Here is an 11450-nt window from a genome sequence, read left to right on the forward strand (position 1 = left end):
GACGAGGAAATGGCATTGTTTGCCAAACGGTTCAGAAAAATGATGAGACCTTACCAAGGAAGAAAATTCAAACGAAACGAAGGCCTCAAAAATGAACCAAAAGAGAATGACCCAATCATTTGCTATGAATGCAAAAAGCCGGGGCATGTCAAATATGATTGCCCACAATTGAAGAAAAAGGGTCAATCAAAGAATAAGCACAAGGCTCATGTGGCTACATGGAGCGATGAAGAAGGTTCCGATGAAGAGGAACAAGAAGTAGCAAACTTGTGCTTGATGGCATTCGGGGAAGATTCTAAGGTAACCTCTAACTCATCCGATTTTGATGATTTATCTTATGATGAGTTATTTGAGGAATACAATGGGTTGGCTTCGGATTATGAGAAATTGTTTTTAAAATATAAAAATGATGTTTCAAAATTAAAAAATGAAAACAAACTCATATCCAAAACCAACAACGATCTTGAAAGTAAAATCAAAGATTTGCAAATCAAACTAGAAGAGTTTGAAAAGAAAATTTAGATTTGCAAAATTTACTTTCAAAGATCAATGATGATCATCAAAAGAAAATTGATGATCTTAAAACTTCTTTTGATAAAGTTGGAACAAAACATTTTGAAAAAGGTGGAAATTCAAAATCCAACTTTGTTAGAAAAAGTTTTAGAAACTACAATCATAGAGGTCCCCAAAGAACCTCTAATGGAAAAATCATTAGAAGTATGTGGGTTCCTAAAGAACTCATTACTACTAAAGATAAAAATATCCTACACAAATGGATACCTAAGGGGACTAGGATGTTGGAAACTAATGAATATGGACCCAAAAGAATTTGGGTACCAAAAATCAAAAATTAATCTATGTTTGTAGGGAAAGGAGCATTGCTACAAGGCACGGGAAACAAATTCAAATTCATGGTACCTTGATAGTGGATGCTCAAGACATATGACCGGAGACAAAAGCCGGTTCATTGAGCTTAACGCCAAAAATAGAGGAGAAGTGACTTTTGGAGACAATTCAAAAGGTCACATTGAAGGTATTGGTACAATAGGTAATACCTCTTCCATACAAATTAAGAATGTTTTATATGTGAATGGATTAAAGCATAATCTATTGAGTATTAGTCAATTATGCGATAAAGGATTCAATGTCTTATTTGAAATTAATGGTTGTAAAGTCATTGACATTGCATCTAATCGGATTATGCTTGTTGGTCATAGAATAAGAAACATTTACATGGTGCATTTAGATTCTATTGATATGACTAATTTATGCCTAGTTGCTAATGATGAGCATGATAGTTGGTTATGGCATAGGAGACTAGGTCATGCTAGTATGAGTGTTTTGCAACGGTTAATTCAAGGAGACTTAGTAAGAGGGTTGCCTAAGCTTAAATTTGATAATGATAAAATCTGTGATGCTTGTGCTAAAGGAAAACAAAAACGAGTTTCTTTTAAATCTATTAATGATGTATCAACTAGTAGAGTATTACAATTGATCCATTTAGATCTTTTTGGGCCAACTAGAACTACTAGCTTGGGAGGAAAACAATATGCTTTTGTCTTGGTAGATGACTATTCTAGATACACTTGGGTTCTATTCTTAAGTACTAAAGATGAAGCATTAGAAAATTTCATCACATTTTAAAAAATAATCCAAAATGAAAAAGGTTACTCTATCACTAGTGTTAGAAGTGATCATGGAACTGAATTTGAAAATCTTGGATTTATTGAGTTTTGTAATTCTAATGGTATTAGCCATAATTTTTCAGCACCTAGAACCCCTCAACAAATGGAGTTGTTGAGAGGAAAAATCGAACTTTAGAAGAAATGGCTAGAACCATGCTTTGTGAAAATAATTTGCCAAAATATTTTTGGGCGGAAGCCACAAATACCGCTTGTTATGTTGTAAATCGAGTAATGATTAGGCCAATTTTAAAGAAAACTCCATATGAAATTCTCAAAAATAAAAAGCCTAACATTAGCTATTTTCATCCTTTTGGATGTAAATGTTTTGTTTTAAACAACGGTAAAGAAAATCTTGGCAAATTTGATGCTAAAAGTGATGAAGGAATTTTTCTGGGTTATTCCTTAAATTCTAAAGCTTATCGTGTATTTAATAAAAGAACTTTAGTTGTAGAAGAATCTATACATGTTGTTTTCGATGATAATCCCCTTCCGAGGAAGGATTCTTCTGTTAATGATGATGTAGGTATTGTACAAGCAAATGACGTTAGACATGACGTTGGAGAATCATCATCAAAGGAAGAAACAAAAGATGAGGAAACTCATGATCCCCTCGAGAATCCAACCATTGAAGAAAGGGAAGTATCTTTTCCAAGAGAGTACAACTATGTCAAGGATGGTGAAATTATAGGTGATCCATCAAAAGGGGTAACTACTCAATCTTCTCTTAGAAATATCTGTAATTATGTTGCATTTATTTCATGCATAGAGCCTAAGAACATCAAAGAAGCATTAAAAGATGAACATTGGATTATGGCTATGCAAGAAGAATTAAATCAATTTGAGAGAAGTAAAGTATGGACATTAGTTGAAAGGCCTAGTAATAAATCTACTGTAGGTACTAGATGGGTTTTTAGAAATAAACTTGATGAAAGTGGTAATATAGTGAGGAACAAGGCTAGACTTGTTGCTCAAGGCTATACTCAAGAAGAAGGCATAGACTATGATGAAACATACGCTCCCGTAGCTAGGATGGAAGCAATTAGAATGTTATTGGCATTTGCATGTTTCAATGAATTTAAATTGTATCAAATGGATGTTAAAAGTGCATTTTTAAATGGTTTTATAAAAGAAGAAGTGTACGTGGAACAACCTCCAGGTTTTGAAGATTCGAATTTTTCGGATCATGTTTTAAAATTGACAAAAGCTCTTTATGGTTTAAAACAAGCTCCTAGAGCTTGGTATGAAAGATTGTCAAATTTTTTAATTGAAAAAGATTTTTTAAAAGGAAAGGTTGACACTACATTGTTTTTAAAGAGAAAAGGTAAAGATTTATTAGTAGTTCAAATTTATGTTGATGATATAATATTTGGTTCTACTAATGATGTTCTTTGCCAAGAATTTTCTAAGCTAATGCAAAGTGAGTTTGAGATGAGCATGATGGGGGAGCTCTCATTTTTCTTGGGACTCCAAATCAAGCAAAGAAAAGATGGCATCTTCATTAATCAAGCTAAGTACGTCAAAGATATGCTCAAGAAGTTTGGACTGGAAAATGGGAAACCTCATAACACTCCAATGAGCTCTTCAACAAAGCTTGACTTAGATGAAGGAGGTAAATGTGTAGATGTTAAATTATATAGGTCAATGATTAGCTCTTTGCTTTATCTAACTGCAAGTAGACCGGACATTATGTTTAGTGTTTGCTTATGTGCTAGATTTCAATCATGTCCTAAGGAATCACATTTACTAGCTGTTAAGAGAATCTTTAGATACCTTAAGGACACTCCTAGTTTAGGACTTTGGTATCCTAGAGACTCTAGCTTTAGCTTGCATGCCTTTTCTGATGCGGATTATGGAGGATTCAAATTAGATAGGAAAAGCACCTCCGGTACTTGTCAATTCCTTGGAAATATGTTGATTTCTTGGTTTTCAAAGAAACAAAATTGTGTTGCATTATCTACCACTGAAGCAGAATACATTTCAGCCGGTAGTTACTGTGCACAAGTTTTATGGATGAAACAACAACTTTTTGATTATGGAATTGAAGTAGGTATCATTCCTATCAAGTGTGACAATACTAGTGCTATTTGTCTCACTAAAAATCACATCCAACACTCTAGAACTAAGCACATTGAAATAAGACATCACTTCATTAGAGACCATGTCACTAAGGAAGATGTAGTTCTAGAATTTGTTGATACTTTGCACCAATTAGCGGATATCTTTACAAAACCCTTAGACAAGGAAAGATTTTGGACACTTAGGAGAGAATTAGGTTTGACCAACCTATCTTCACTTAGTGTTTAAAATAATTTTAGCACTTTTAATAAATCTTGAAAAATGCTTATAATAATAATTTTTGATTGCATTCTTGCTATTAGTTAGGGGGAGTTTGTGATTTTTAATGAAAATTAATTTTATGTTCAAAAATCGATTAAAGATTAATTTAATTGTTTGAACATAATTAATTTTTGATATATGAGTTGCCAATACCACTAGAAAAGATTAATTTAGCATTTTGTGCTTAAAAAATCGGATTTTAGCATTTTGGTGCAGAGGGAATCGATCCCCCCCTGAGGGAACCGATTCCCCCTTTGAAGGGGAATCGATACCCCCCTGGGGTTCTGTTAAAATCGGGCAGAACACCCAAAAACGCAAAAACCCTCATTTCCTCTCTTCTTCCGCCGTTCCTCTCCTCTAGATAACCCAAATCTCCATTTTTGTCTCAAATCAACGATATTAATCGGAATTTGCTTCAAATATCATCTTCTAAACCTGTTGAAATCATTAAAATCGTGCAAACAACATCTAAATCCCCTCAATCTTCATCTTTCAAGGTAATTTTTCTAAACTCTCTATTTCATTGTTTTTGAACATAGGATTAGTTTTAATTAGTTCTAGGTTGAATTAGTGATCGGGCATTGATTATTTAGTGATTAGAAACTAGATGTTACAACTAATTTCATCAAAAACACAAGAATTTTTCAAAATTTTTTTAAAATTTTCGAATAAAAAAAAATATTTTTCAAATTATTGTGTTTTGATTAAATTATGTTGTTGTTATGAAAAACTATACATATATTGTTTCTCAAAACTATATTTTCCAAAAGTTTTTCAAAAACTTTGCCTATTAGGATTGATTTAGAGAATCTTGAAATATTGAGGACTCATTTGAGTTTTGGGATTAATTGAATTGCATACATTTGTTTTTAAAATTACAGGTTATCAATTCTATTCCGATTTCCTAAACCATGTCCAATCCTAAACGTGCTAGGTCTTCATCTAGTCGTTCTAGTCGTCAAAATCCACCTTCAAATCCTCCTCCTATCCCTCAAAATCCTATTCCAAATCTTGATCCTAACTTGACTATCCAAAATTCTTGTTTCAATCAACCGGGTCCTAAAGATTATCGTTATTGGTTTTACCAATATTTTGACTCGTATAAGATTAGGGAAGAACGTTTCCCATCTCTTCAAACTATGGTTGATATTAACTTTAAATATCTCCCTATCTTGCACGAATGGAAATTTGATAAACTTTTCGAACTTGAACCCATTGTCTATCATCAACTTGTTCGTATATTCTACTGTAATGCCGTTTGTATCAAAAATCGTGACAAAACCAAAACCATAGGAGTGCGTTCCTACCTCTTAGGTCAATATTTCCATCTTGATCCGGATTACATAGCCAATGCCTTAGGCTTGGACAATGAAGGTTTATCAAACGAAAAACAAGTTTTAGGCTCACGATATAAACGGAATGATAGTGCAAGTGTTTTAGATCTCCATGAGCGTTTCCTTCATCTCATGATCACTTGGTGGTTTCGACCATCTGGGGGTCGATTCAACTCTTAGAGCTTTAGATCTTTGGTGGTTGCACTGTTTTGAAAACAATATAAAAATAAACCTCTCCGAGATTATCTTTGCTGAAATTGTTGAAACCGTTAACCTAGTGCCAAATAAGAAACTCTGTTCTTCACTAGTTTACGGTTGTATCCTTAGTAATCTCTTTTCTAAAGCTGAACTCCGAGTTGGTCTAGATGCCTCATTTCCTCTTAAGAAACAAATCAATCTTCTTTCTTTAACAAGAGCGGGATGGGTCAAAAATAAGGAAACCGGTGCATGGGTTCGATCTTCTACTCCGGGAGCTAGTTCTTCACAAGCTCCACCCGAAGCTGACGAAGATCCCGAGTTTGAACAACTAATGAGGGATATTGATGAAGCTGAAGAAGAACCTGAACAACCCGAGGAGCACGCACAACAATCAACTCAAATGCCTCCATATTTTCAATCCTTTATGGAGACATTTGATTTCCGTTATGCGACAATGGATTCGCGCTTTTCCTCTATAGAGTCTCATTTATCCACAATGAGAGCTCAACAATTAGAGATTCTTCAGGAGATGCGTGCAAACAATGAAGCAACCAATGCTCGTATTAATGAACTAACTCATGAAATGGATGCTATGCGAGCCCGTTTTCCACCTACCGATCCGGATGTTTGATTTTATGTTTAGCTTTAAAACTTTGAACAAAATGAATATTGTTTCAACATTTTGAATTGTTTGATTTTGTGGATTGTTGGATTTTGGATTTATGGATAATGTGAACTTATATGTTTGGTGTGTTTTATTCGTTATTGCATTTATTGCATCATTTACATCATTATTAGCAATATGACCAATTTTGCCATATCACATTATTTATGAATATTGATGAAACTAATGGCTAACCTCTCTTTTGATTGTGATCTTAGCAGCTTAAGCTTATAATTAATAAATCAATTGGCTAAATGATTTCAAAACCTTGTTTTACAATGTCTTTTTGATTTAACAAAAAGGGGGAGAAGAATAAGTTAAGTGTTAAATGTTTTACATAATAAATTGAAGAAGTGTTAAAGTAAGGGGGAGTAGTGTTAAATGTTTTACATAATAAATTGAAGAAGTGTTAAAGTAAGGGGGAGTAATTTCAAAACTTGATTTCAAAAATCTTAAAATTACTAAAATGTTTTGTTATATCAAAAAGGGGGAGATTGTTGAAACATTTTGATATTTCGATATAACAAATTAAGTTAAATGGATTTTAAGATTTTTCAAATGATTTTCTAAGTATATTCGATATAACTATTCGAATATCAAAACATTACTCCAAATATTTCAAAAATCATTTTTAATCCTTACTTAAGTGTAAAATTAAGTTTTAATCATAAAACAATTTCAAAATAATCTTACAAAGTATTTCGAACCAATTCAAAGCCAAAAATTCCAGATTGCTCATAGGGAACCGATTCCCCCCATAGGAGGAACCGATTCCCCCCTGAATGGTTTGGCTCCGAGATTTCCAGAATGCTCGGAGGGAACCGATTCCCCCATAGGAGGAACCGATTCCCCCCTAAACAGTTTTGTTCCGAGAATTCCAGTATGCTCGGAGGGAACCGATCCCCCCCAAGGGGATACCGATTCCCCCCTTGTACACCGGTCGAAATATTTGAATTTTACACTTAGGAACTGATTCCCTTCAAGGGGGAACCGATTCCCCCCACGCTCCAAGCTGTTTTATTAAATGTTTTCACACTAAAACGGCTATAATATCTTCTCTAATCATCCCCAACGTTCAGAAGTGATCCAAGGTGTATTTAAGCAAGCTTAGAAGCCATTGATCAATAACAAGAAACATCAAGCAACAAGAATCAAGAGAGAATCAAAGAGAAAGCATCAAACCTCAAGTTTGAGCATTTCAAGCCTATTTTCATTCAATATTCATTTTGCTTTCAAGAACACTTTTTGTGCTCAATTGTATTCATCTTTGAGTGTTCTTTTCTTTGTTCTAGAATTGTGCAAACATCTTACCTTGTGAGGTTTTCTTGTAAGTTTGCAAATTTGTAATCTTCTCTTTGGGAAAAAGAGTGTTCTCAAGAGTTGGGGTATACTCTTGAGGGAATTGTAAGGTTATCTCTTTGGCCTCAAAAGAAAGAACAAATTAGTGAATTTGTTGGAAAATCCTTAGTGTGGATAGCTAAGGTAGTGGACGTAGACTTTATTTGAGAAAGTCGAACCACTTTAAATCGCTGTGCAATTACTTTCAATTTTCTGCAAAAGCTTCCACAAAAATTTTAATTGCCAATTCACCCCCCTCTTGACCGATTTCGTCAATCGATTAACTCAACAGCCTTCTCTTATTCCTTTTGAGGCCTGCTTTTGTTCCAACATCCAAAAGACCGGAAATTAAGACTAAAGTTTTGACATCTTAGCTGCCAGTTCTCTTACAAGCCTTCGCGGCAACCACCCTGCAACATATAACATATAACATGAATGTGTAAAATACTTTGAGAAAGCTCAACTATAACAGACATTTGTTAAATTTACCTGCAAAAGCCGCCTTGCATAACCACCCTCCATAATTCGAGCAAATGAAGATGCATGCGAATACTTATTTCCTTCAAAAGCATCGTAAATATCAGGATGAGCATCTAAATGAAGTATATCAACATGTCCACCAAGCTTCTCAGAGACCGCTTTTACAACAAGAAAAGATATCGAATGGTCGCCACCTAAAACCAACGGGCGCAATGGATCCTGGAAAGCATGGACATTGAAAAAGTTGAGATTCATCTATATTGATTGCAACCAGCATCATGAGAAAGGTTCCCGGAACACCAATTATCTTTCCTCACTCCACAACCTTTGGTGAGAAATATTTAACAGATCAAAGACTTCTAAAAGGGATGACCAGAAAACTAGTGGAAAACTGGATTCAACCTATTTCAACACAGATGATCACAAGATTGTTTCCAGGACAAAGTTCAAAAGTCTGAATTGTGTATATGTAAGCAGTTCAACACAAACAACAACCATCATGATCAGTCGAAGTAATTCTGAAGAAAGAAGCTAAAGTGGAAAGCAAGATTCAACCTATTTCAACACATAGATGACCACAAGATTGTTTCTGGGACAAAGTTCCAGAAGTTCAAATTGTGTATAAATCCAAGACCTATTCATGTAAGCAGTTCAACACAACAACAAACATCATGATCAGTCGAAGTAACTCTGAAGAAAGAAGCTGAAGTGAGCTAGTGGAAAGCAAGATTCAACCTATTTCAACACAGATGACCAAAAGATTGTTTCAGGACAAAGTTCCGAAGTTCGAACTAAAAAAACAACTCACCTCCTCCGTTACTAGCTTGACAGAATCACTTATGACCTACATCAATCTATCATCATCTTCACCACAATCACGGATTTCTTGAACAGGGATATCGCCAACATTAGTTAGCACCCGTGGATCATTTAGTTCCTTCCCTGCAGGACCAAGGAACACAGATTGAGAATATTATTAACAGGTTACTGCTGGAACTATTTACAATATTTTAGATTCCAAATGTCAATCAAATCCATGACAATGTGTCCAAAAATATATTTTAACTTTTTCCAATGATTTGAAGATTATATATTCACACTCATGTCCTAATACATGTTGGGTACTTCAAGCAGAACGAAGAATCGTAGCAATAAAGTTTCTGCCAGAAACAGAACAGAAGACATTCATGTCATAATGTCTGGGGAAAAACCAAACCAAGTAAAGAGACAGCAGATATGGTATCACTTTCAACTCTTCAATTTTTTCAAGTATTGATGTCCTAACACTCTGTTTTCCACGCATATTCGGATAATAGGGATCTGATCCTCCAAATACATTATAAACATAGAAAAAAATTGAACATAACGGTGTCAAACACTTAACCTTATCCGACACTGAAACCTAAATCTGAGTAATATAGGTCAATACCAACAACAATTATACAAATTATATAAGAAAAATCTGATGCCAAGGAATATAATAACATCCATTACCAAAAGGAAATGAAGAGCCCACCTTCTTCAGTGGTAGAATTAGTGCTGCCACACCAGATAGCCTCCCGAATACGAGGAGGAGCAAAAGCGGGTCCTTGAAGAAACGATGAATTATGTCCCAAGGGAACTCCAAGCAGTGTTGTTGATGCCAAAGCGCGCACAAGTTTTCCCTGTAAATATATCATTTTAAATTTCAAAAGCCTGAAAAAAATGGAATTAAACGAGGCAATCGGTTTAACTTAAATAAATAATAATAAAAAAGAAACCATGAGCTTTGTCCTCTCGCGAATAAGGGTAAGAGAAGCATCTATAACACGATTTTGGCTCTGTTGTATCAAATCAGAAGGTATATTGGCAGCTTTTAGCTTTTTCAAATAATGGATCCCTCTTCGCATTATCATTGAGCCTGACATGTCTGTGAAACATTGATTCATGAATTATTCTAGATTAATGATGATGGGTTCATTAAGAAAAATGAAAGCAGTCGCATACGTGATTTGTACCTTAAAGTACAACTGTACAAGAAGAAGACAACTCAAAAAGCTTTAGGTGATTGAGTAAAACAACAGGGGAATCGCACACGGAAAGATGTTGCTTGCTTTGTATGAACAGTGGCAGTGTGAAAATTGCCAAGATAAAGAGATAAACGTATGCATCTAACAACCCTTTTACATATTTTTTAGAATTTGTAATCGTTTGTCTGTTCAACTATAGTCGTTAACATGGAACATGATTTCTAGAAATGTAAATTAACTGAACGTTCAGCTAACAGTTCGTGAATCTTGTGGTGGGAAGTTCGTTTATGTGCGTTTATTTATTAAATGAACGAACATGAACAAGATTTTGTGTTCGTTTAATTAAATGAACGAACATGAACATAAGTCTCGTTCATTCATTTCGGTTATGTTCGTTTATATTCATTCATTTATGTTTAACCCAATCTTCTTAAATTAATTTTGGTGACCAATTTGTAAGTATCTTAAAATATTAATTAATTTGATATTCTTATGACCAACTCCATAATTAACCCAATTTTATTTCGAGATTAAATCAAATATGTTAATTTGTGAAGCACATCGCACCTATATTCATTTCCCCCTTTTTTTTCCTAACTAGAGAGTGTAGACGATCGCTGAAAGCTTCAAAACAAGTTATATTATAGTGCAATATGAAGTTTTACAGGTATGTTTTCATCTCTTTCTCTGTTTTATTTGGCTTAATAATTGATATGTAAAGTTATTACGAGTATTTTACATCTAAAACTCAAGAAAACATCATACTTCTTTCTAGAAATAGATGAGAAAATAAAGGTAACAATCGGAAGTATATGAGCATCAGTAAAGAGAAAAATATATAGAATTTGCCAGAAAACAAAACAAAAGTTTCTATGCAATTTCTGAAAAAGAGTGTAATAGAGGAAGTAATTGGTTTTCCAGGAAGAACCATTAATAAGTAGAAAATACACTTTGACAATAAACTTTTGTTTTCATGGTTCTTGTGTGACCTTTAGGTGTAGAGTAGACTTTAGGTACGTTAAGATTTTGAATGATGGTTTAGCAATAATATCAGTTACGAAATGTAGCATCAAAGGGATTTCGAATCTATGTTATTACCTTGTAGTCTAATTTGTACCATTTGAAATCTTCATGCGGTTAAATTTTCTACTCTGCCAACGAAAAAGACCATTATTAACAAACCTCACTAAAGTCAGACATTGATGTCACAAAACTTTTAGTCGGCGAATTTATTATAATAACGTAGTGGAAAATGATTGTTCATATGTAATCATGGACCACTAAGATAAATGTTATATCATTAAATTAAAGTCGTGTGAATCATTTAATATCTTTAAAAGATCGATCGAAATATTTGATATCTTCAAACATTTCATCACTGCTAATAAGCTCTTACGCTATTTAT

At 34.0% G+C, this 11450-nt stretch overlaps 1 pseudogene; it reads right to left on the minus strand.

Moving 5' to 3' along the window:
- Positions 1-7985: 7985 nt before the first annotated feature.
- LOC120180709 lies at positions 7986-10091 on the minus strand (annotated as a pseudogene).
- Between the last annotated feature and the right edge of the window lie 1359 nt (positions 10092-11450).

This window comes from Hibiscus syriacus, unplaced genomic scaffold, assembly GCF_006381635.1.
Source record: "Hibiscus syriacus cultivar Baekdansim isolate YM2019G1 unplaced genomic scaffold, ASM638163v2 tig00112498_pilon, whole genome shotgun sequence".
Taxonomy (NCBI): domain Eukaryota; kingdom Viridiplantae; phylum Streptophyta; class Magnoliopsida; order Malvales; family Malvaceae; genus Hibiscus; species Hibiscus syriacus.